This window comes from Heterodontus francisci, chromosome 35 (assembly GCF_036365525.1).
Source record: "Heterodontus francisci isolate sHetFra1 chromosome 35, sHetFra1.hap1, whole genome shotgun sequence".
Lineage (NCBI taxonomy): Eukaryota > Metazoa > Chordata > Chondrichthyes > Heterodontiformes > Heterodontidae > Heterodontus > Heterodontus francisci.
The window spans coordinates 34568853-34594040 of record NC_090405.1 but is presented as its reverse complement, the minus strand read 5'-3'; the positions used below and the strand labels follow the sequence as shown (position 1 = coordinate 34594040).

General features: G+C 45.3%; 1 protein-coding gene across 1 annotated transcript in view; it reads left to right on the top strand.

The window, feature by feature from the left end:
* LOC137350604 (uncharacterized) overlaps nt 1–25188 on the top strand; it is a 47056-nt gene that overhangs the window by 500 nt on the left and 21368 nt on the right. The window contains exon 2 of the mRNA XM_068015321.1: nt 9807–9965. The gene's annotated coding sequence lies outside the window, so the exon portion shown is untranslated. The remainder of the gene's footprint in view (nt 1–9806; nt 9966–25188) is intronic.

Below are 25188 nucleotides of genomic sequence, written 5' to 3'. Positions count from 1 at the left end.
TCTTGATTGGATAGTTATGAAAGTAGCAATGTTTGGCTCCCAAAATGATCACATGATGTACATCCTGGCTTCAACTAGGCACCACAGGACTGCGAGCTGATTGGCTGTGGGAGCCATGAACAAATGAGAGGACATGAGGGCACACTTGAATGTCTGTAAACCTATAAATTTAGAACAGATATTCTGTCAAATAAATAAAGGATAATGAAAGGTAAACACAGACAGAATAGTTAAAAATAAACATTAGAAACAGTAGTGACATAAGTAAAAATGTAATGGGTACATTTAATGGATGAGAAAGGACAGTCAGAGGATATATTATAGATCTAGAAATAAAAATCTTGTATCAGTAAAAAAGTGGCTGTGAAGCTGTCGGATTGGCGTAAAAACTCCATTGGTTCACTAATACCCTCTCAGCAAAGAAGTCTGCTGTCCCTACTCCTTCTGGCCTATGCATGATTCCAATTCCACACCAATGTGGTTGACTCTTAACTGTCCCTGAAGCAGCCTAACATGCCATTCAGTTGTATCAGGGTTGGGCACCCCAAGAATGAATTAGACAAAAGATCTATTAGTTAGTCCTCCTGGAGGGGAGCCTTGAGGATAGCGAAACAAACAGTTGGGGCAGCGGTTAGTGTGTTTAATATGTGGCCTTCCTGATTCTTTTGGGTCATTGAAATTAATAACTGGCAAATTAGGAAGGCCACGAATCTGGCACCTTCAAACCTAATTGTCTGATCTGGTCCGGGAGCACCAACAGTTAATGTTTACCACTAAATGTTTAAAATGCTGAGATAATTGTAAGCAAATTGTAAGAAATGAATGGCATCCATTTGAAAAGAATGGGCCTCAAGTGAGATGAGAGATTAGAAAAAAAAACTTCCCTTTCACAACCTCAGGCCATCCCCAAGTGCTTTGCTTTTGAAGTGTAGTCACTGTTGTAAGGTACGAAGCTTGACAGCCAAATTGTGCACAGCAAGCTTCCAGAAACAGCAATGTGATAATGACTAGATAATCTGTTTTATTGATGATGGTTAAGGGATAAATATTGACCAGGACTTTAGGGAAAACTCCCCTGCTGTTCTTCAAAGACGTGTCATGGGATCTTTTATGTCCACTTAGAGGGCAGGCAGGGCCTCAGTTTAACGTCTCATCTGAAAGACAGCATCTCTACAGTACAAAGCTCCCTCAGTACTGCACTGGAGCGTCAGCCTTGATTTGTGCTCAAGTCTCTGGAGTGAGACTTAAATCCACAACCTTCTGACTCAGAGGCAAGAAGACTACCATTGAGCCCCCAAAAGGTAGAATTTTGAACACATTCCCAGCACATGTTTTGTTTCTGTGTCAATCAGCTGCTTGCAACAGCAGCCAGATAAATATCTGTCTGGGAACAGGATTGGAGCCAGGTGACTCACCCATTAGATTTTAATTCAGAAGGTCGGGATTTGGAAGTAATTTTCATGACTAGAAAGCTGAATAGAAAGTGTCCGTTTTTTGCCTCCAATTTAAAGTTCTCATCCTTGTATATAAATCAATTCATTGTCTCGCCCTTCCTTAAACCCTTAAACCCTTCCATGTCTCCACCTCCACCTTCTCCTCAAAGACCCTTCTCAAAACTCATCTCTTTAACTGAATATTGATCACCACCCCACCGCTTTTCAAGATGGTCATCCACCTTTTTGTATCTCACCTCCATGAAGCATCTTGAAACATTTTTCTACATATAAGGTGCTGCATGAATGCAAGTTGTTGTTGTTAGTGGCCTCCTTCCAGTGATGGCAATCATAGCCCCTCCCACACTGGACCCAGGTCTCATCTGGGCTAGGTTGGTAGCTCACACATTTCTGGGTTTCTCTGCCACATCCCTGGCTGTGCTTGTACTTGCCCCTTTCCTATTTCCAGGTGATGCTAAGTGCCCCCGTTCATACACAGAATTATACAGCACAGAATGAGGCCATTCTACCCATTGTTCCTGTGCTGGCTCTTTGAAAGAGCTGTCCAATTATTCTCACTCCTCCTGCTCCTTCCCCATATCCCTGCAAATTTCTCTTTTTCAAGTATTATCCAATTCTCTTTTTAAAGTTACTGTTGAATCTGCTTCCACTACCCTTTCAAACAGTGCATTCCAGAGCAGAACAACTTGCTGTGTAAATAAAATTCTCCTCCTTTCCCCCTGATTCTTTTGCCAATTATCCTAACTCTGTGTCCTCTGGTTACCGGCCCTCCTGTCAGTGGAAACCGTTTCTCCCTATCTAATCTATCAAATCCCCAAACAATGTTTAACACTTCTGTTAAATCTCCCCTTAACATTCTATGTTCTAAGCAGAACAACCCTGGCTTCTCCAGTCTCTCCACATAACTGAAGTGCCTCATCCCAGGTACCATTCTAGTAAATCTCCTGTGCAACCTCTTCAAGGCTTTAATGTCATTCCTAAAGTGTAATGTTGCCAGCCCTCCTAGATTTCTCTGGAGTCTCCAGGAATTTCAGATTAATCTCCTGGACAGTGTTTGAGAGCACTCATTTTCTCTGAATATCTTTGCTTGTTAGTTATAAAAATATTCGAGATCGGAAAAAGACTGTGTGACTGGGTGAGCAGCTGAAGGTGGGAGGTCATGTGATGAAACCTCCAGGAATACTTCCAACCCGAGTTGGCAACCCTACTAAAGTGTGATGAATTGTACAGAATACTCCACTTGAGATCTAACCCATGATTTATAATAGTTTAGCACAACATCCTTGCTTTTGTACTGTATGCCTTTATTGTTAAAGCTAAGGATCCCGTATGCCTTCTCAACTTGTCCTGCCATCTTCAAAGGTTTGTGTTTGTATGTACATGAGCAAATCTATTGGCATCATTCGAGCATGGGATACAAGAGCCACCCACTAGACCCAGGCATCTGGTGATGTGAGGTTGGCAGAACTCTTTCACCAGCTTGGGATTTCCCAAATACACAGAGAATATGGGGACATGCACAGGCCAAAGAGGAGAGGGTAAATGTTTCTTAAAACCCTCCCATCAATGATTTTAGAAGATCCCTGGGTAGAGTCCAGGTTGCCCCTGCTTCCAGATGTAAATGACCCCCAAAGGCCTGACATTTGACCAGGGGTAAGGGTAAGCATTAACATACGCTTTGCCTTTGTCCCAGGATAGCTTTGTTATTTAATCTTTCCTGTCCTATCAAACACCTTCCCTTTGTTCTCTCCCCCACCCTCATCCCCTTCACTTACTTAAAACCTAATTCTTTTCTAACCTTTGCCAGTTCTAATGAAAGGTCACTGACCTGAAACGTTATCTTTGCTTCTCTCTCCACAGATGCTGCCAGACCTTCTGAGTATTTCCAGCACTTTTTGTTTTTGTTTTGGATTTCCAGCATTTGCAGTATTTTGCTTTCATTTAAGAGTAACATCTCTGGTGACTGGAGGGCTTAACCATTGGAAATCTTTCAAAAGTAAATCATTTTAGAGGTAATCACTGAAAGAGAAAAATGAAATAAAGTGGAAGCTATATGCTCAGAGGGAGCATAAATTAATTAACTCAGGACAGGGGTTGGAGCTAGTTTATGGAATAAAGCTTCCTTCAACAATCACAAGCAAATTAGGAACAGAAGGAGGCCAATCAGTCCCTCGAGTCTGCTTAGCCATTCAATTATCATGGCTGATAAGAACGTAAGAAATAGGAGTAAGAGTAGGCAATATGATCTTTCAAGCCTGCTTTGCCATTCAGTTAGACCATAGCTGAACTTTGACCTCAAATCTGCTTTCCTACCTGATCCCCATATCCCTTGATTCCCCTAGAGTCCAAAATTCTATCTATCTTAGCCATGAATAAAATCAACAACTGAACATCCATAGTCTTAACATAGAACATAGAACCGTACAGCACAGTACAGGCCCTTCGGCCCACGATGTTGTGCCGAACCTTTAACCTACTCTAAGATCTAAGTAACTACCTACCCTTCATTCTACTATCATCCATGTACCTATCCAAGAGTCGCTTAAATGTCCCTAATGTATCTGCTTCCACTACCACCGCTGGCAGCGCATTCCACGCACCCACCACTCTCTTTGTAAAGAACCTACCTCTGACATCTCCCCGAAACCTTCCTCCAATCACCTTAAAATTATGCCCCCTGGTGATAGCCCTTTCCACCCTGGGAAAAAGTCTCTGACTATCCACTCTATCTATGCCTCTCATCATCTTGTACCCCTCTATCAAGTCACCTCTCAGCCTTCTTCGCTCCAATGAGAAGAGCCCTAGCTCCCTCAATCTTTCTTCATAGGACATGCCCTCCAGTCCAGGCAGCATCCTGGTAAATCTCCTCTGCACCCTCTCTAAAGCTTCCACATCCTTCCTATAATGAGGCGACCAGAACTGAACACAATATTCCAAGTGTGGTCGAACCAGGGCCTTATAGAGCTGCAGCATAACCTCGCGGCTCTTAAACTCAATCCCCCTGTTAATGAAAGCCAACATACCAAACGCCTTCTTAACAACCCTATCAACGTGGGTGGCAACTTTGAGCGATCTATGGACATGGACCCCAAGATCCCTCTGTTCCTCCACACTACCAAGAATTCTGTCTTTAAGCCTGTATCCCGCATTCAAATTCGACCTTCCAAAATGAATCACTTCACACTTTTCCAGGTTGAACTCCATCTGCCCTTCTCAGCCCAGCTCTGCATCCTGTCAATGTCCCGTTGCAACCTACAACAGCCTTCCACACTATCCACAACTCCAGCAACCTTCGTGTCATCGGCAAACTTGCTAACCCAGCCTTCCACGTCCTCATCCAAGTCATTTATAAAAATCACAAAGAGCAGAGGTCCCAGAACAGATCCTTGTGGAACACCACTGGTCACCGAGCTCCATGCTGAATACTTTCCATCTACTACCACCCTCTGACGTCTATGGGCCAGCCAATTTTGTATCCAGACAGCCAACTTTCCCTGTATCCCATGCCTCCTTACTTTCTGAATGAGCCTACCATGGGGAACCTTATCAAACGCCTTGCTAAAATCCATATACACTGCTCTTCCTTCATCAATGTGTCTTGTGGGGTATCTGTTCCTCAACTCCATATTCCTTGATACAATTACCCAACAAAAATCTATCAATCTTAGTTATCAAAGATCTAATTGATCCCTGTATCCACAGTCTTTGGGAGACTGAGGGAAGGAATTTGGGTTCTGGGCTGGGATCCCGACATCGGGGTCAAATGGGGATCCCAACACCGCACAGTGTGGGGAACATTCACCTGGCAGCCATTTTTCCTGAATTAGACAACTAGTGGCCAGAGGGTGCTCTTGATGTCCAATTAAGGATGGTGGGCATGCTCTTAAATCTGGATAGCCAATAGGAGGTCTTCCAGCATGGAAGGTGCTGCAGCCAGCCGTTACAGGTAAGATCCATCTTGAGTAATGCTCTCAGCTACTTTTGAAACTTTTAAATTAAAAAATGATCACAGCTGCCAGGTCCCTATTCTGGAGGGGGATCCCCTCCACTAGGCGGCCTACAGCCACAGCTGTGACTAGGTAGACGGGGAGGGCCTCAAAGCCTGCCTGGAGCACTGGCCCTCTGGTCTGCTGCCAGGAAGCTGCCACCAGGCAGCTGGCCTGTCCCTGATGCCACGGGAGGCCCGCATAATTGGCCTTAATTGATCATTTACTTACTGTTATGACCATTTACATACTTTAATTGTCTACCTGCTGCTTGCATCGGGTTGCCCTCTGCCCCTGATCCCACCTCCTGAAAAATGGCCCAGAGACCTCATATTCATGCCATCACTAAGATCGCTTTTTTCCACCTCTGTAACATCGCCTGACTTCGTCCCTGTCTCAGTTCATCTGCTGCTGAAACCCTCATTCATGTCATCGTTAATGCTAGACTTGACTATTCCAATGCTCTCTTGGCTGGTCTCCCACATTCTTTAGAACCATAGAAACATTTTGGCACAGAAGAAGGCCATTCAGCCTGTTGTGTCTGTGCAGGCCAAAAAAACTTGCTGCCCAATCTAATCCCACCTTCCAGCACCTGGTCCATAGCCTTGCAGGTTACAGGACTTCAGATGCATGTCCAGGTGCCTTTTAAAAGCCGTGATGGTTTCTGCCTCCACCACAATTCCTGGCAGTGAATTTCAGATACCCACCACCTTCTGGGTGGAAAGGTTTCTCCTCATGTTCCCTGTAATCCTTCTACCAATCACCTTAAATCTGTGCCCCCTGGTAATTGACCTCTCCACTAGGGGAAACAGGTCCTTCCTGTCTATTCTATCTAGGCCCCTCATAATTTTGTACACCTCAGTAAACCTGAGGTCATCCAAAACTCCGCTGCTCGTGTCTTAACACGCACCAATCCCATTCCCCTATCACCCCTGTGCTTGCTGACCTACATTGGCTCCTGGTCAAGCAACATCTTTTTTTTTAAAGATACAGCACTGAAACAGGCTCTTCGGCCCACCGAGTCTGTGCCAACCAACAACCACCCATTTTTTTTTTACACTAACCCTGCAAAAATCCCATATTCCCTACCACCTACCTACACTAGGGGCAATTTACAATGGCCAATTTACCTATCAACCTGCAAGTCTTTGGCTGTGGGAGGAAACCAGAGCACCCGGCGAAAACCCATGTGGTCACAGGGAGAACTTGCAAACTCCGCACAGGCAGTACCCAGAATTGAACCCGGGTCCCTGGAGCTGTGAGGCTGCAGTGCTAACCAATGCACCACTGTGCCACCCTGATTTTAATTTTAAAATTCTCATCCTTGTTTTCCAATCCCTCCATAGCCTCACCCCTCCCTATCACTGTAATCTCCTCCAGCCCCACACCCCTCCAAGATATCTGTGCTTCTCTAATTCTGACCTCTTGTGCAGCCCTGATTTTAATTGCTCTGCCACTGGTAGCCGCACCTTAAGTTGCCTGGGCCCCAAGCTCTGGAATACACTCCCTTTCCCTCTGCGCCTCTCCACCTCACTTTCCTCCCTTAAGACACTCCTTAAAACCTAGCTCTTTGACCAAGCTTTTGGTCATCTGACCTAATATCGTCTTTTGTGGCTCAGTGTCATACTTTGTTTTATAACGCTCCTATAAAGTGCCTTGGGACGTTTTTATTACGTTAAAGGTGCTATATAAATAAGTTGTTGTTGTTCTGATTTTGCTTCTGAACAGCCTAGCTCTAACTTTAAGATTATATCCCCTTGTTCTTGATTATTTGACCTGAGGAAATAGTTTCTCTGTATCTACCCTGTTAATTCCTTTATATATTTTAAACAAAAATCAGCACCAATTGAGTAACATGCAAGATATAGTTCAGTTACAGTGAGCAGGAATAAACCCATACGTATCATGCTTACTGCCAGAATCATGGAATATCAATCAGGTCTAACCCAGTAACTGGGACACTGAGGAGAAGTAGTGTCTCTGTCTTGACCAAAACCCAATTTGTTCACAGACAGCAAACTTGTACAATATGACAGACTCATTAACAGGGAAGTGAAAATCCAGATGATTTAAGCTTTCTCATATAACGGTCTGATTAATAACCTTGCTGGGACGCAGCTGGGTAATTGATACCATCAGGTATCCATCCAGACACTGACAGAAATAATTAATGAAAAGCACAGACGGGTAGTGAATTACAAATCAGACACACCGCAGTCACAGACTCCTCCCGCTCTAAGAGAAAGCTTCTTCCTCCTTGAACAGAGTTGTTAAATGGATTTTAAAAAAGCAAAAGCAAAACAGATGCTGTAAATCTGAAATAAAAACAGAAAATGCTGGAAACACTCAGCAGGTCAGGCAGCTATTGTGGAGAGAAAAACAGAGTTAATGGGGTAATTTTAACCCCCCAAAATGGGTGGGTTTGGGTTGGGTGAGAAATTAAAATGTTAAAAATCTGAAACAGGTACCCATCCCTCTTCAAAACCACCCAAGTCTGGATTTAATGGAGGCACAACAAGGGGCAGGCGACCAATCCATTTGCAGGAGGTGGGCCGGTCATTTAAACCTTTCACCAGTGTTACACAAATTAGGGTTTATTCCCTGGTATACTTCTGGTCCTATGTTTCGGGTGCTTAAGCATAAAATCCAGGCTGCTGCTCTAATGCAGTATTGAGGGCGTGCTGCACATTCAGAGGTGCTGTCTTTCAGACGAGACACTAAACCAAGGCCCCATCTATCTGCCTTTTCAGGTGAATGTAAAAAATTCCACGGCACTATTTTGATGAAGAGCAAGGGAGTTCTCCTTGGTGTCCTAGCCAATATCAACATCGCTAAAATAAATTATTACAAATGACATCCTATGTAATTGTAACAAAGGTAAACTATCCGTCCTTGTCCTTCTTGACCTGTCTGCAGCCTTTGAGACAGTTGACCACACCATCTTCCTCCAACCCCTCTCCACGGTGTCCAGCTGGGTGGGACTGCTATCACCTGGTTCCATTCTTATCTATTGAATCATAGCCAAAGTATCACTCATAGAGTTATACAGCACAGAAACAGGCCCTTCAAGGCTTCTCTTCCTGCTCCTGCACCATTACCTCTGGTGTCCCCCAAGGAGCTATTTTTAGCCCCCTCCTATTTCACTTCTACATGCTGGCCCTCGGCGACATCATTCATAGTCTTCACATGTATGCTGACAACAATCAGCTCTACCTCACCATCACCTCTTGACTCCTCCACTGTTGCTAAATTATCAAACTGCTTGGATGACATCCAGTACTGGATGAGCAAAGATTTCCTCCAACTAAAACATTGGGAAGACCGAAACCATTGTCTACAGTCCTAGCAACAAACTCTGTTCCCTAGCTACTAACACCCTGGCAACTGTCTCAGGCTGAACCAGACTGTTTGCAACCTTAGTACTATATTTAACACCGAGATGCGTTTCCTACCACATATCTGTGCCATCACCATAACCGCCTATTTCCACCTCCGCAGTATTGCCCGATTCCACTGCTGCTTCAGCTCATCAGCCACTGAAGCCCTCATCCATGCCTTTGTTACCTCTAGACTGAGACTATGCTCCCAGTCAAGCAACGCCTCAATTTTAAAATTGTCATCCTTGTTTTCAAGTCCCTCCATGGCCTTGCTCCTCCCTATCTCTGTCCTCTGCTCCAGCCCCACAACCCTCCGAGATATCTGCACTCATCTAATTCGGGCCTCTTGAGCATCCCTGATTTTAAACGCTACACCACTGGCAGCCTTCAGCTGCCCAGGCCCCAAGCTCTGGAATTCAGTCCCTAAACCTCTTCCCCCCTCTAATTCTCTTTCTTCCTTTAAGACACTCCTTAAGACCTACCTCTTTGACCAAGATTTTGGTCATCTGCCTTAATTTTGCTTTATGTGACTCTGTGTCGTATTTTGCTTTGTAGAGCTCCTGTGAAGCACCTTGGGATGTTTTATTACATTAAAGGTGCTATAGAAATACATATCACTGTTGTTGAAAAACTCCCCTTCCCTTCTTCGGAACCGTGACTGTTGGATCTTTAACATCAATCTGAGAGGGAAGACAGGGCCTCAGTTGCAAGACAGCATTTCCAACAGTGCAACACTCCTTCAGTGCCACACTGAGAGTGCCGGCCTAGATTATGTGCTCAAGTCTCTGGACTGGGGCTTGAACCAATAACCTTCTGTCTAAAGGCGAGAGGGCTACAATCCTGATCATGCATTTGTGTTTCCTCAGAATCAGATGCCCTGCTCATTTTAATATTGTTTAAATTTCCATGTATGTTCTCTTCAGTCTAAGGAAGGTTGTTGTTAAGGGACGAATTGACTGAATGTCTCTTTCATCCTGTTTTTTTTTCAGCAAATCAGTCGAAGACACGTGACCAAGAGGCATGCAGCCTTATACCCACAGTCAAGTGTGTTGTAATTGTGTCAGGAACACTGACCATAATCATCCTATGGCTTCTGAGGTTTCTAAAGGTTCAACTGTGCAAGGAGAGGTACATCGAAATCTGACGGGGTAAGTTTCATTGTCTTTGCCTCTCTCAGCTTTCAGCCTTGACTCCAGTGCAGTACTGAGGGAGTGCTGTACTGTTGGAGGTGTCGTATTTCGGATGGGATCTTAAAGCAAGGGCCTGTCTGCCTTCTCTGGTGAATGTCAAAGATCCCATAACAACATTTTGAAGAGAAGCGGGGGAGTGGTAGTGCTACACAACACAATGGTGTGTACCCTCAATGTGAAAATGGGACTTCATTTCCACAAGGACTGTGCGGTGGTCACTCCTACCAATACTGTCATGGACAGATGCATCTGTGGCAGGCAGATTGGTGAGGACGAGGTCAAGTAGGTTTTTCCCTCTTGTTGGTTCTCTCAACACCTGTTGCAGACCCAGTTTAGCAGCTATGTCCTTTAGGACTTGGCCAGCTTGGTCAGTAGTGCTGTTACTGAGCCACTCATGGTGATGGACATTGAAATCCCCCACCCAGAGTGCCCTTGCCACTCTCAGTGCTTCTTCTAATTGGTGTTCAAGCACTGATACATCAGCCGAGGGGGAGCGGTGGGTGGTAATCAGTCGGAAGCTTCCTTGGCCATGACCTGCTGCCATGAGACTTCATGGGGTCCAGAGTCAATGTTGAGGACTCCCAGGGCAACTCCCTCCTGACTGTATACCACTGTACTGCCATCTCTGGTGGGTCTGTCCTGCTATTGGGACAGGACATACCCAGGGATGGTGATGGTGGTGTCAGGGACATTGTCTGCAGGGTATGATTCCATGAGTATGACTATGTCAGGTTGTTGCTTGACTAGTCTGTGGGACAGCTCTCCCAATTTTGGCACAAGCTCCCAGATGTTAGTCAAGAGGACTTTGCAGGGTCGACAGGGCTGGGTTTGCCTTTGTCATTTTTGGTTCCCAGGTCAATGCCAGGTGGTCTGTCTAGTTTCATTCCTCTTCTTAGACTTTGTAGCGGTTTGATACAACTGAGTGGCTTGCTGGGCCATTTCAGAGGGCATTTAGAAGTCAACCTTGTGAGAGCTTACTGTGCACAAATTGGCTGTCACATTTCCTACAACACAATAATGATTACACTTCAAAAGTACTTAATTGTTTATGAAGCGCTTTGGGATATCCCGAAGTCATGCTGGTTGCTATACAAATGCAAATCTTTCTTTCTTTAAGAAGAAAACCTGTGCTATGATGTGTCAAAGTTTGTATTGTTGCCTCATTTAAATATTGGAGTGATGCAAAGAAAGAAAATCTTACAGCACAGAAGGAGGCCATTTGGCCCATTGTGCTTGTGTTGGCTCTTTGAAAGCGCTATCCAATTAGTCCCACTAACCTGCTCTTTCTCTATAGTCCTGCAGTCTTTTACTTTTCAGGTTTATACCCAATACCCTTTGGATTTTCTATTCAATCTACAGGAAAGTGGTTCAAAAAATGTCTGTAACTTTCCTCAGTCTGTGTTCACATATCCACAGGTTGTCCTCAATCACATCTCAGGAATTCTTTGTTACATCTGCTTATGGTTTGGCCCTTCCTTATCTCTGTCACATTGTTAATTTGAAAGAAGCTGCGTTAATGACTCTAGGATTCAGAGAAACACTGCAGAACTTGTGGACACAATTAATGAAGAAGAGATTACATAAGATTCTATTCACACAGAAAGCAACTTCATGGCCTTCAAGATATTGATGTATATTTATAAGGCACACAACAGGCTTTGGTCGTTTCAGGTCTGTTCACCATTGAAGCACTGTGTGCCGGAGGTGGTCCAGAGATGGCCCAAGTCACTAAAGCCCCAGTGGATATGATGTGCATATGAGGCAGCTCTGTGGGACAGAACAAACCTCCTGACACAGACAGGACTTTACTCACCATTGCTACACCTCAGTGCTGACACTAAATGGGGAACTTGGTGACAGCACTGAGTATAGAGGCTGTCTCACCCACCCAACCTACCCCACTCTGCCCCACTCAACTTCACCCCACTCTGCCCCACTCAACCTCACCACACCCTTCCCCACCCAACCACACTCCTCTCCACAGACCTCACCCCACCTGTCCCCACCTAACCTCATCCCACACTAAACCAAAATCACAAATGACATCCTCTGTGACTCTGATCGTGGTAAACTATCCTTTGATCGCTCTGCAGCCTTTGACACAGTTGATCACACCATCACCTTCCAATGCCTCTCCTCTGTTGTCCAGGTGGGCGGGACTGCCCTCGACTGGAGTCTATCCAGTCATAGCCAGAGAATCACCTGCAATGTCTTCTCTTCCTGCTCCCGCTTTGTTACCTCTGGTGTCTCTTGGCTTTCTACCTTCCTCATCTACATGCTGCCCCTCAGTGACATCATGCGAGTTTTTACTGACCTGACAACCTGAGCCGCAGGTAGCGATTTGGTCAGAAACTCATGAGGAACTCTACACAATTCGAGATGCCCCCAATGTGCTGTGATGTTTTAACTTCACATTGTGTCTGATGCCACTGATCAGTTCCCAGCCTGGAGGCCAACCTGATAAATAGGGCGAGGAGCCAGTTAGTGAAGGCCATTTCACCATGTAAGTGCACTCCGGCGACAGGGTCAACCAGGGTGGGGGTGGTTGGGGCTGTCAGTGGGAGCCAGCAACTGGGGAAGAGGCTGGTTTGGAGGGGGGAGTTGACCAGGTTGGGGCTTGGCATTGGGGGAGTTGATTGGAGGTGGGACAAACGGGGGCTTGAACGGAGGGGGTGGAGGAGGGATGGGGCGATCAGAAGGAGGGAAAGTCAGGCCCTGGGAGATGGATCGAAGGCACGGGTTCAGAGGGTGGGGGGGAAATCAGATGCCTGGGGGTGGGGGCTTTTCAATTGCGGAGACTTCTCAGGTATGCACCTAGATCCATGAGATCGGTATGAAGGCACTTACCTCCTGAATCTACTGAGTCCTCACCTTGATGAAGCTGCTGGGTTTCCTGACACTTGGAAACCCCAGCAGACAATTAAAGTTTAAAACCTGAATGACAATGAGGCTTATAGCCTCACTATCATAGTTAAAGTTTCAACCCGCCTCTTTGGGGAGGGTTCACTGTCCACTCACTGCACGGCCTCAGATGAAGCCAGAAATGGGCAGGTTGGAGGCAGGTTTGCATCGAGAATGAGATTTTCTTGACTTTAAATCCCAACCCAACCCAAACACGCTAAGTTTTTTTTAGGTTAAAATTCAGCCCATTGTCTTCAGCCTCTACCACAAACTCCATTCCCCAGTCACTGATTCCATCTCCCCCTCCCATTGTTTCAGGTTGAATCCAACGAGGTGGTGGTGTTTCCATGTGCCTGCTGTCCTTGGCCCTTCCAAGTAATGGAGATGCTGTTGAAGAAACCTTGCAGAGTTGCTGCAGTGCATCATATAGTTGGTACTCTGCAGCCATGGTGTGCCAGTGGCGGAGGGAGTGAATGTTTAAGGTGGTGGGTGGGCTGCCAATCAGATGGCTTGGATTGCGTTGAGTTTCTTGCATGTTGATGGAGCTGCACTCATCCAGGCAAGTGGAGTGTATTCCATTACACTCCTGACTTGTGTCTTGTAGGTGATGGACAGGCTTTGGGGAATCAAGAGTGAAAGATTTTTTGAATGTCTGTAGTGCAGGGAGGTGAAATCCTGAAAATCGTTTTGATTCCAACTCATTAGTGAATAAGTCCAAAGAAACAAGTCAATACACAACTCATTAATAAACACCTGAATATTATTTGCCATTGAATATTATGGACCCATAAAGCATTGCTCTTAAACTAATTTGAAAAATAAAAGGCAGTTAAGCATCTTTAAATAGATTCATTGCTTCTGTGCCCTTGACAGTCCCACTTCCTTGGGGCTGGCAGTTCATTGTTGTTCAGATGCCTGCTGGGACACATACGTCACTATGCAAATACAGATAAAGGTCATTCAACTGGGAAAGCTGAAGTGTTGCTTGTTCCAACAAAGCATGTTGGAGGGACGCCACTTTCCCCTATCACTAATAAAGCCCTCAGGCAGTGTGGTAGCTGAGGTCTGTAGCCTATTATAAACAGTATAATGGTGCAAGTTTCAGCTATAGCTTAGTCGGTAGCACTCTTGCTTCTGAGTTAGTGGGTTGTGGTTGCAAGCCACACTCCAGAGACTTGAGCACAAAATCCAGGCTGACTCTTCAGTGCAGTACTGAGGATGTGCTGCATTACCAGAAGTGCCATTGCTCAGATGAGACATTAAACCGAGGCACTGTCTGTCCTCTGAAGTGGATGTAAAAGATCCCATGGTATTATTTTTAAGAAGAGCAGGGGAGTTCTCCCAGTGTCTTGGTCAATATTTGCATCTCAACCAACATAACAACATAACCAATATATCTGGTCGTTATCACATTGCTTTTTGTGGGAACTTGCTGTGTGCAAATTGGCTGCCGTGTTTCCTACATTACAACAGGATGCACTTTTTACTTTATTGTCTGTAAAGGATTTTGGGATGCCATGAGGTTGTGAAATGTGTAATATAACTGCAAGCCTTTCTGAAAGATAACAACATTTAAAAAGTTACATATAATACAAAAACCAGAGTTCAGCAGTGAACACTTTAATAATATTTATTACCATTCAATATACAGGATAGCAGAGATATGATATTAGGTGTTAAATTATTTTTAGATTAAGGTAGGCCATACAATTATATGAGACAGACTGGCTTGTTGATTGTATTTCAAGTTGCAGTTATATATTTTACCAGATGATTGTGCATTTTTTTTATTCATGCGGGGGATATGGGTGTCGCTGGCCAGGCCAACATTTATTGCCCATCCCTAATTGCCCTTGAGAAGGTGGTGGTGAGCTGCCTTCTTGAACCTCTGCAGTCCTTGGGGTGTAGGTACACCAACAATGCTGTTAGGAAGGGAGTTCCAGGATTTTGAACCAGCGACAGTGAAGGAACGGCAATATAGTTCCAAGACAGGATGGTGATGTGGAGGGAAACTTGCAGATGGTGGTGTTCCCATGCATCTGCTGCCCTTGCCCTTCTAGGTGGCAGAGGTCACGGGTTTTGAAGGCGCTGTCAAAGGAGCCTTGGTGTATTGCTGCAGTGCATCTTGTAGATGGTACATATTGCTGTCACTGTGCATCGGTAGTGGAGAGGGTGAATGTTGAAAGTGGTGGATGGGGTGCCAATCAAGCGGCTGCTTTGTCCTGGATGGTGTTGAGCTTCTTGATGTTGGAGCTGCACCCATCCAGGCAAGTGGAGAGTATTGCATCACACTCCTGACTTGTGCCTTGTAGATGGTGGACAGGCATTGGGGAGACAGGAGGTGAGTTACACACCATAGAATTCCCAGCCTCTGACCTGCTCTTGTAGCCATAGTATTTATGTGGCTATCCAGTTCAGTTTCTGGTCAATGATGACCCCAGGATATTGATAGTGGGTTTTTCAGCAATGGTATTCCCATTGAATGTCAAGGGGAGATGGTTAGATTCTGTCTTGTTTGAGATGGTCATTGCCTGGCACTTGTGTGGCACGAATGTTACTTGCCACTTATCAGCCCAAGCCTGGATATTGTCCAGGTCTTGCTGCATTTAGATACGGGTTGCTTCAGAATCTGAGGAGTCACGAATGGTGCTGGATATTGTGCAATCATCAGAGAACATCCCCACTTCTGACCTTATGGTGGAGGGAAGGTCATTGATGAAGCAGCTGAAAATGGTTGGGCCCAGAGGAACCCCTGCAGTGATGTCCTGGGACTAAGATGATTGACCTCCAACAACCACAGACATCTTCCTTTGTGCTAGGTATGACTCCAACCAGTGGAGAGTTTTCCTCCTGATTCCCATTGACTTCAGTTTTGCTAGGGCTTCTTGATGCCTTACTCAGCCAAATGCTGGCTTGATGTCAAGGGCAGTCACTCACCTCATCTCTGAATTTCAGCTCTTTTGTCCATGTTTGAACCAAGGCTGTAATGAGGTCAGGAGCTGAGTGACCCTGGTAGAACCCAAACTGAGTGTCTGAGCAGGTTATTGCTGAGCTGCTTGAGAGCACTGTTGATGACCCCTTCCATCACTTTGCTGATGATCGAGAGTAGACTGATAGGGCGGTAATTAGATGGGTTGGACTTGTCATGTTTTTTGTGGACAGGAAATACCTGGGTAATCTTCCGCATTCCGGGTCGATGCCAGTGTTCAGTGTTGTAGCTGTACTGGAACAGCTTGACTGGGGGCACGGCAAGTTCTGGAGCACATGTCAGAAGGTTGTCAGGGCCCATGGCCTTTGCAGTCTCCAGGGTCTTCAGCCATTTCTTGATATCATGTGGAGTGAATTGGACTGGCTGAAGACTGGCATCTGTGATACTGGGGACCTCAGGAGGAGGCTGAGATGGATCATTCATTCGGCACTTCTGGCTGAAGATGGATCTTGTCTTTTGCACTAATGGGCTGGGCTCCCCCATCATTGAGGATGGAGATATTTGTGGAACCTCCTCCTCCTGTTAGTTGTTTAATTGTTCACCACCATTCACAGCTAGATGTGGCAGGACTACAGAGCTTTGATCTGATCCATTGGTTGTGGGATTGCTTAGCTGTTTGGCATGCAAGTAGTCCTCTGTTGTAGCTTCACCAGGCTGACACTCATTTTCAATTATGCATGGTGCTGCTCCTGGCATGCCCTCCTGCACTCTTCATTGAACTAGGGTTGGTTCCCCCAGTTTGTTGGTAATGGTAGAGTGGGGGATATGCCGGGTCATGCCGGGTAATTCTGCTACTGCTGATGGCCCACAGCGCCTTATGGATGCTCACTTTTGAGTTGCTAGATCCATTGGAAATCTATCCCATTTAGCACAGTGGTAGTGCCACACAACCAGATGGCGGGTACCCTCATTGTGAAGATAGGACTTCGTCTCCACAAGGACTGTGTGGTGGTCGCTCCTACCAGTACTGTCATGGACAGATGCATCTGCAACAGGTAGATTGGTGAGGATGAGGTCAAGTAGGTTTTTTCCTCTTGTTGGCTCCCTCACCACCTGTTGCAGACCCAGACTAGCAGCTATGTCCTTTAGGACTCAGCCAGCAGAGGTGCTACCGAACCACTCTTGGTGATGTACATTGAAGTCCCCCACCCAGAGTACATTTTGTGCCTTGCTACCCTTAGTGCTTCTTCTAATTGGTGTTCAACGTGGAGAAGCACTGATTCATCAACCGAGGTCAATTGTGTTGGTGGTGGAGGGGTGGTGGGTGGTAATCAGCAGGAGGTTTCCTTGCTTCATGGTGTCTGAAATCAATGTTTAAGACTCCCAGGGCAACTCCCTCCCGACTGTATACCACTGCGTCGCCACCTCTGCTGGGTCTGTCCTGCCGGTGGCACAGGACATACCGAGGGATAGTGATGGTGCTGTCAGGGACATTGACTACAAGGTATAATTCCGTGAGTATGACTGTGTCAGGCTGTTGCTTGACTAGCCTGTGGGACAGCTCTCCCAACTTGGGCACAAGCCCCCAGATGTTTGTAAGGCGGACTTTGCAGGGTCGACAGGGCTGGGTTTTCCGTTTCCGGTGCCTAGGTTGATGCCGGGTGGTCAATCCCGTTTCATTCCTCTTCTTAGACTTTGTAGCGGTTTCATACAACTGAGTGGCTTGCTAGGCCATTTCAGAGGGCATTTCAGAATCAACCACATTGTTGTGGGTCTGGAGTCACATGTAGACCACACTAGGTAAGGACAGCAGATTTCCTTCCCTAAAGGGCATTAGCGAACCCAATGGGTATCTACAACAGTCAACGGTGGTTTCATGGTCACCACTAGACTAGCTTTTTAATTCCAGATTTATTAATTGAATTCAAATTCCAGTATCTGCCGTGGTGGGATTTGAACCCATGTCCCCCAGAGCATTAGCATGGGGCTCTGGGTTACTAGTCTAGTGACATTACCATTACACCACCGCCTTCCCTTATAGCCACACACAATTGCTTCCCTTCCTTTCCCCAGTCATTTATCCGTTTTAAATTGTACAGTAACTACATCACTCAAGAAATAATGTGCTGTCATGTTTGTGAATAAATGATCATCTTCTTGCGAATATTAAATGGACTATGAGATACAATGAAACTAAATAGCAACAAAGACAAATTGGCTGCAAGCTTCCCTACATTACAACAGTGACTACTTTTTAAAAAGTATTTCATTGGCTGTAAAGCACTTTGGGAAGTCCTGATGATATGAAAGGTGCTATATAAATGCAAGTTCTTTCTTTCTAACCCTGTATAATGTTCACAGTCCATGGCTACTTCTCCTTCAGCAGGTTTGGTTATCAACAATGCAGTTCGAGGGCTCATTCAGCCTGACTGTGCAAATTCTAATGTTTACCCCTACACCTTCCGATCATCCACACCATTTGATCCACATCCAAAAAACTCAATTGCACTCTGATTGGATGGAAGAGGAGGAGAGGGTGAACGAATCTTAGCACACAATCAATATCAAAATAACACAGTGGGAAGGAGGATGAGTCTGGAGTAAGTCTGCTTGGTTTGAGGATCCTCCACTAAGCTCTCACCCAAAAGGAAAAGGGCCCTGTTGGAGAAGCATAGGAATATAGAAAGGGGACTGGAGTCAATTGCTCACACTGCATACCTTCAGTACGAGTAGTGATCGATGAGCCCAGCACACTGCTTGGAAACTCGCTTCACATTACATGGCGCTGGATATAGTTGTATATCTGATTTATCTCAGAGCAATGCAGATATCACACTTGTATTAAATCACCAACTGGTTTATTTACAGCACTTTAAAATATATTAGTTCTTACACGATCTCAGTACAATGTCTTCTCAGAACAGTGTGTTTCTTTTGCTGTAGAACCTTCTAGTTTCAATTTTAACTCTTAAGCTCCACCCATTGGCTTAAGCAATCAAACACAGTGAACACCGATAAATGGACAGACTAATACAATCAAACCCAGATCAATCAAACACTACAGTGACTTCAGCTGCCTGAGCCCTAAGCTCTGGAATTTTTTCCCTAAATCTCTCTGCCTCACTACCTCCCTTGACTCCTGTAAAACAGTCCTTAAAACCTACATCTTTGACCAAACTTTTGGTCACCTGCCCCAATATCTCCTTGAGTGACTCAGTGTTAAGTTTTGTTTGATAACACATTGATAACCTTGGGATGTTTTACTGCATTAAAGGCACTATAGAAATGTAAGTTGTTAAATGTAAATGTAACCCTGTGCATGTGTCCCAGGACCACCCTAGTCTGCCACCTACCAGACACTTCTGCACACCTCAGGATATTCCCAGTAAAACCTTCTTGGGGCCTAATAACTTCCCTCTGATGTGCCCCATAGATTCCAACAGTGGGTGAATAGGACGGAGGAACCCATCTCAGGACAGCCAATTGACCCCTCGAGGACATGTGCAGCTAGCCTGGTGAAGGCCTTGTTTTATCACCAGTGCATTGAAATGTCCCACTATCCTGGAAGCCATGGTGACTGAAGGGCCCATAGAACAGAAACTTGGGGCTAGCTGACAAAACCCAAGTAACTGGACAGTCACTGGTGATCTCAGCAACGAGGGAACATTTGCTGGAAGGTTTCACCTAGTTTTTTTGTCCATGTTTGTGGCGTTTTTTAAAAAACTTATCTACTTCAGGAAAGTTTCGACCCAGAGGGAGCCTTGACCGCTGGGAAGGCAAAGGTCAGAAGAACCTGTGTGGTGCAGACACAATGGGAAAGGCTGCTGCCGGATTGTGAGATGCCCCCTCGGGATATTGCCTCAGAACTTGCATTGATCACAAACAACTGAAAAAAAAATCCCTGACCTGATTGTTGGTTACTGACACTTCTGCCATGCGATGCTGATATCAATTATCATAAAATTATACAGCAGTGAGGCTACTCGTCCCATCATTAGTGTGCTGGCTTTTGAAAATTATCCAATTAGTCTCACTCCCCTACTCTTTCCCTATAACCCTGCAATATTTTCCTTTTCAAGTATTTATCCAATTCTCTTCTGAAAGTTACTATTGAATCTGCTTTTACCACCCTTTCAGGCAGTGTATTCCAGATCACAGCAACTCACTGTGTAAACAATATCCTCCTAATTTCCTCTCTGGTTTATTTGCCAATTATGTTAAATCTGTTTCCTCTAATCACCAACATTCTTGATAGTTTCTCCTTATTTACTCTAACTAAACCACACATAGTTTTGAATCCCTCTATTAAATCTCCCCTTAAATCTTTGTCCGAAAGCGAACAGCCCCAGCTTCACTGGTCTCTCGATGTAACTCAAGTGCTTCATCCCTGATATCAGTTTAGTAAATCTCCTCTACATCTTATTCAAGGTCTCCATATATTTAATTAAAATTTTATTAATGATGATTCAGGGTTCACGAGAGAAGTGGTGGGCCTGCTGACACCAGACAGCCGGGAGTTAGCAGGAAACTGGGCCCATGCCCTGCGCTGCCTTTGTGTTGTTTAAATCTGTTCTCTCTGTGGCCTAGGTCTGATTAAAAGCTGCTCACAGGCACCATCTGCTGGTGAACATTTGCAACAATAAAAAAGAGGAAGCAGAGAACAAAACAAAAATGTGGGAACGTTGTACGGAGTAGTTGAGGTGACAAAGATAGATGCATTTAAGGGAAAGCTAGATAGGCATACGAGGGAGAAAGGAGCAGGAGGATATGTTGATAGAGTTAGATGAGGAAGGGTAGGAGGAGACTTGTGTGGAGCACAAACATGACCTGTTTCTGTGCTGTAAGTACTATTTAACAAGTGTCACAAGCTCTCCCTTGGATCATTGGCCAAGCCTCACGCAGGCTGAACACGTGAAATGAATATTGCATCCATGACTTTCCTAAGAGCGCAGACTGTGTGGAGGCCCTGGCAACAATCTGTGGCCTTATAAAACTTATCCTGTCAGCGAGAGAGGCCGAAAAACAAAATGGAGCCCATACTGGAATACGTTGGAGACTGGGACCAGTGAACGAAGGCAACAGAAAGACATTTCAATTCGGACGGTCAAAGAGAGGCAATCTGACAAATCCAGAGATAAGAGTTCAATTTATTCCAGGATTTGAGCGCTACCGATGAGTGGCTCAGTTTAGTTGAAGGGGATTTTGACCCATAAACAAAATGGAGGAAGAATCAGAGGCCTTTCTGTTCATTTTAGCTTACAGATTAAGTCAACACTGCTAGAATTGAGCTGCATGTAATGGAAGAGCATGACAGGAATTCGTACAGGGAGATTAGCACACTCTGTGTGGAGCACGCTGATCCACGGGCCCTCATGTGTAGCTCAGCACCAGAAATTTTAATCTATAAAATCAATCCATAGGCAGTGTCCATGGAAAGAGTTGAGAGGCGGTTTCTGATGAGTACACTGGAAGAATGTGAGGGGATTCTACAAAAACTTTGTCACTGTCCTTACAGCTTGGCAGAGACAATGGGTTTTGAATGAATACATAATGAAGTGACTCATGATTGCATCACTTTGAGGTGTTTTTCTACATTTCAACAGCATCTTCCAAACCTCCACCACCTGGAAGAACAAGGGCAGCAAGTGGATGGGAACATCACCCACTCTGAGTCGGGCATCATCTTGACTTGGAAATATATCACCGTCCCTTCACTGTTGCGGGGTCAAAATCCTGGAGCTTCCTCTCCAACAGTACTGCAGGTGCACCTTCACCACAGGGACTACAATGATTTAAGTAGAAGACTCAGCACCACCTTCTCAAGGACAACTAGGGATGGGAATAAATGCTGGTCTTCCCAGCGATACTCATATCTCCAAGAATGAATTTGCAAAAGGCACTATACAAATGCAAGTTGTTGTTGTTGAGGTGAGAAACAGCTGGGAAAGCTGAATCCCATTGTGTTTGTTATACCTGAGAAGCTGATGAAAAGGCAAGGCAGAGGCGAGCTCTTAAAAAGCAAGATGTAGTCATTTGAAACCAGCAGCCTGGGAAAGCAAATATAGATTCTTCTAATTCTTTGAAGTGCTTTGAGTGGCTCACTAGGACACTTCAGAAGGAAGTTAAGAATCATCCCCCACTATCAACATCCTGGGCGTTACCATTGACCAGAAACTGAACCGGAGTAGCCATATAAATACCATGGCTACAAGAGCAGGTCAGAGGCTGGGAATCCTGTGGCGAGTAACCAACAAACAGGTCAGGGATTTTTTTTTCAGCTGTTGGTGATCAATGCAAATTCTGAGGCAATATCCCGAGGGGGCATCTCACAATCCTGGCAGCAGCCTTTTCCATTGTGTCCGCACCACACGGGTTCTTCTGACCTTTGCCTTCTCAGCGGTCAAGGCTCCCTCTGGGTCAAAACTTTCCTGAAGTAGATAAGTTTAAAAAAAACAAACATGGGCAAAAATCTCGATGAAACCTTCCAGCAAAGGCTCCCTCGTTGCTGAGATCACTAGTGACTGTCCAGTTACTTGGGTTTTTTGACAGCTGGCCCAGAGTTTCTGTTCTGTGGGCCCTTCAGTCACCATGGCTTCCAGGATAGTGGGACATTTCAATGCACTGGTGTTCAAACAAGGCCATCATCAGGTTAGCTGCGCATGTCCTCGATGGGTCAATTGGCTGTCCTGAGATGGGTGTCTCAGTCCTATTCACTTACCGTTGGAATCTATGGGGCACATCAGAGGGTAGTGCAGTGGATGTGGTCTACATGGATTTTAGTAAGGCATTTGACAAGGTCCCGCATGACAGACTGCTCAGTAAAATGAGAGCCGATGAAAGCACAGGGGATTGTGGCAAGTTGGATCCAGAATTGGCTCAGGGAGAGGAAACAAAGGGTAGTAGTTGTCAGATGTTTTTGTGAATGGAAAACTGTTTCCAGTGGTGTTCCACAGGGCTCAGTGTTGGGTCCCTTTCTGTTTGTGGTATATATTAATGATTTGGTCTTAAATGTGGGAGGCATGATTGGGAAATTTGCTGATGACACAAAAATTGGCCGTGTAATTAATAGTGAAGAGGATAGCTGTAGACTCCATAAAGATATCAATGGTTTGGTTGAGTAGGCGGGAAGGTGGCAAATGGAATTCAATCCAGAGAAGTGTGAGGTAATGCATTTGGGGGAAAAATAAAGCAAGGAAATACACAATAAATGGGAGGATATTGAGAGGGGTAGAAGAAGTGAGAGACCTTGGAGTGCATGTCCACAGGTTCCTGAAGGTGGCAGGACAGGTAGATAGAGTGGTGAAGAAGGCAAATGGAATGCTTTCCTTTATTGGCCAAGGTATGGAATACAAAAGCAGGGATGTGATGCTGGAACTGTATAAAACGCTGGTTAGGCCACAGTTGGAGTATTTGTACAGTTCTGGTCACCACATTACAGAAAGGACAAAATTACAAGAATGTTGCCAGGGCTTGAAAGTTGAGGCTATGAGGAAAGATTTGATAGTCTAGGGTTGTTTTCCCTGGAACTGAGGAGGCTGAGGGGAGACTTAACTGAAGTGTACAAAATTATGAGGGGCCTAGATAGAGTAGTCAGGAAGGACCTGTTTCCCCTAACGGAGAGGTCAATTACCAAGGGCAGAGATTTAAGGTAGAAGGATTAGAGGGGACATGAGGAGAAATCTTTTCACCCAGAAGGTGGTGGGTGTCTGGAATTTGCTGCTAGGTGGAGGCAGAAACCCTCAGTTCTTTTAAAAGGTACCTGGACATGTACCTGAAGTGCTGTAACCTGCAAGATTATGGATCAGGTGCTGGAAGGTGAGATTAGATTGGGCGGCTAGTTTTTTCAGCCTGCATGGGCATGATGGGCTGAATGGCCTCCTTCTGTGTCATAATTGTTCTATGGTTCTATGGATATTGCTCCTTGCTGTTAGGCCCCAAGAAGGTTTGACTGGGAATATTCTGAGGTAATTGAAGTTTCAGACCCGTGAAACGAGGAAGTTATGTGACACGGCCTCAACTGTTGACTGGACTGCAGGAGGAGATTGAACTGAATCCTGATGTGGATCCTGTCTCCAGCTGTATCCCCTGGTGTATGTCCAAAGTACCAAGGGTGAAAGAGCAACTTGCTGAGATGGCTGGTGTGACTTCTTAGGGAGAGGACTTTGGTGGAGTCCCAAAACCAAGTGGAAAAGGATGAATCTGTATAGATATGTCTCAATAAAATTGACAAGGATACCATGACAAAAAGTTACAACCATTGTGAACTCGGAATTTAGTCCTGTTGGGAACAACAAAGAGCTCTGTGTCAGAAGTCAGAACTAAGTTCCACAACCACTGGATCAGATCAAAGTTCTGCAGTCCTGCCACGTCCAGTCCTGAATGGTGATGGACAATTGAACAACTAATTGGAGGAGGAGACTCCAAAAACATCATCATCCTCAATGATGGCAGAGCCTGGCAAGTCAAGGCAAAGATGAGGCTGAAGCATTTGCAACCATCTTCAGCCAGAAATGCCGAGTGTATGATCCATCTTGGCATCCTCTTGAGGTTCCAAGTATCACAGATGCCAGTTTTCAAACAATTCAATTCACTCCACATGATATCAAGAAATGACTGAAGGCACAGGATACTGCAAATGCTATGGACCCTGACAGCATGCTGGCTGTAGTACTGAAGTCTTGTGCTCCAGAACTAACCATGCCCTTAGCCAAACAGCTACAACTCAGGCATCTACCTGTCAGTGTGGAAAATTGCCGAGGTAAGTCCTGTCCACAAAAAGCAGAACAAATCCAATCCAGCCAATTACAGCCCCATCAGTTTACTCTCAATCATCAGCAAAGTGATGGAAGGAGAGTTGACAATGCTCTCAAGCAACACTTACTCACCAATAATCTGCTCACTGACGCTCAGTTTGGGTTCCGCAGGACCACTCAGTTCCTGATCTTATTACATCCTTGGTGCAATCATGGACAAAAAAGCTGAATTCCCGAGGTGAGGTGAGAGTGACTGCCCTTCACATCAAGCCAGCATTTGACCTAACACAGAGGAAGGTTGTTGTGGTTGTTGGAAGCCAATCATCTCTGCCCCAGGATACCACTGCAGGAGTTCCTCAGGGTAGTGTCCCAGCATCAATCATCTTCAGCTGCTTCACCAATGTCCTACATCATAAGATCAGAAGTGAGGATGTTCACTGATTGCAGTGTTCAGCACCATTCGCAATTCCTCAAATACTGAAACAGTCTGTGCCCACATGTAGCAAGACTAGGAAAAGATTCAGGCTTGGGCTGATAAGTGGCAAGTAATATTTGTGCCACACAAGTGCCAGGCAATGACCATCTCCATCAAGAGATG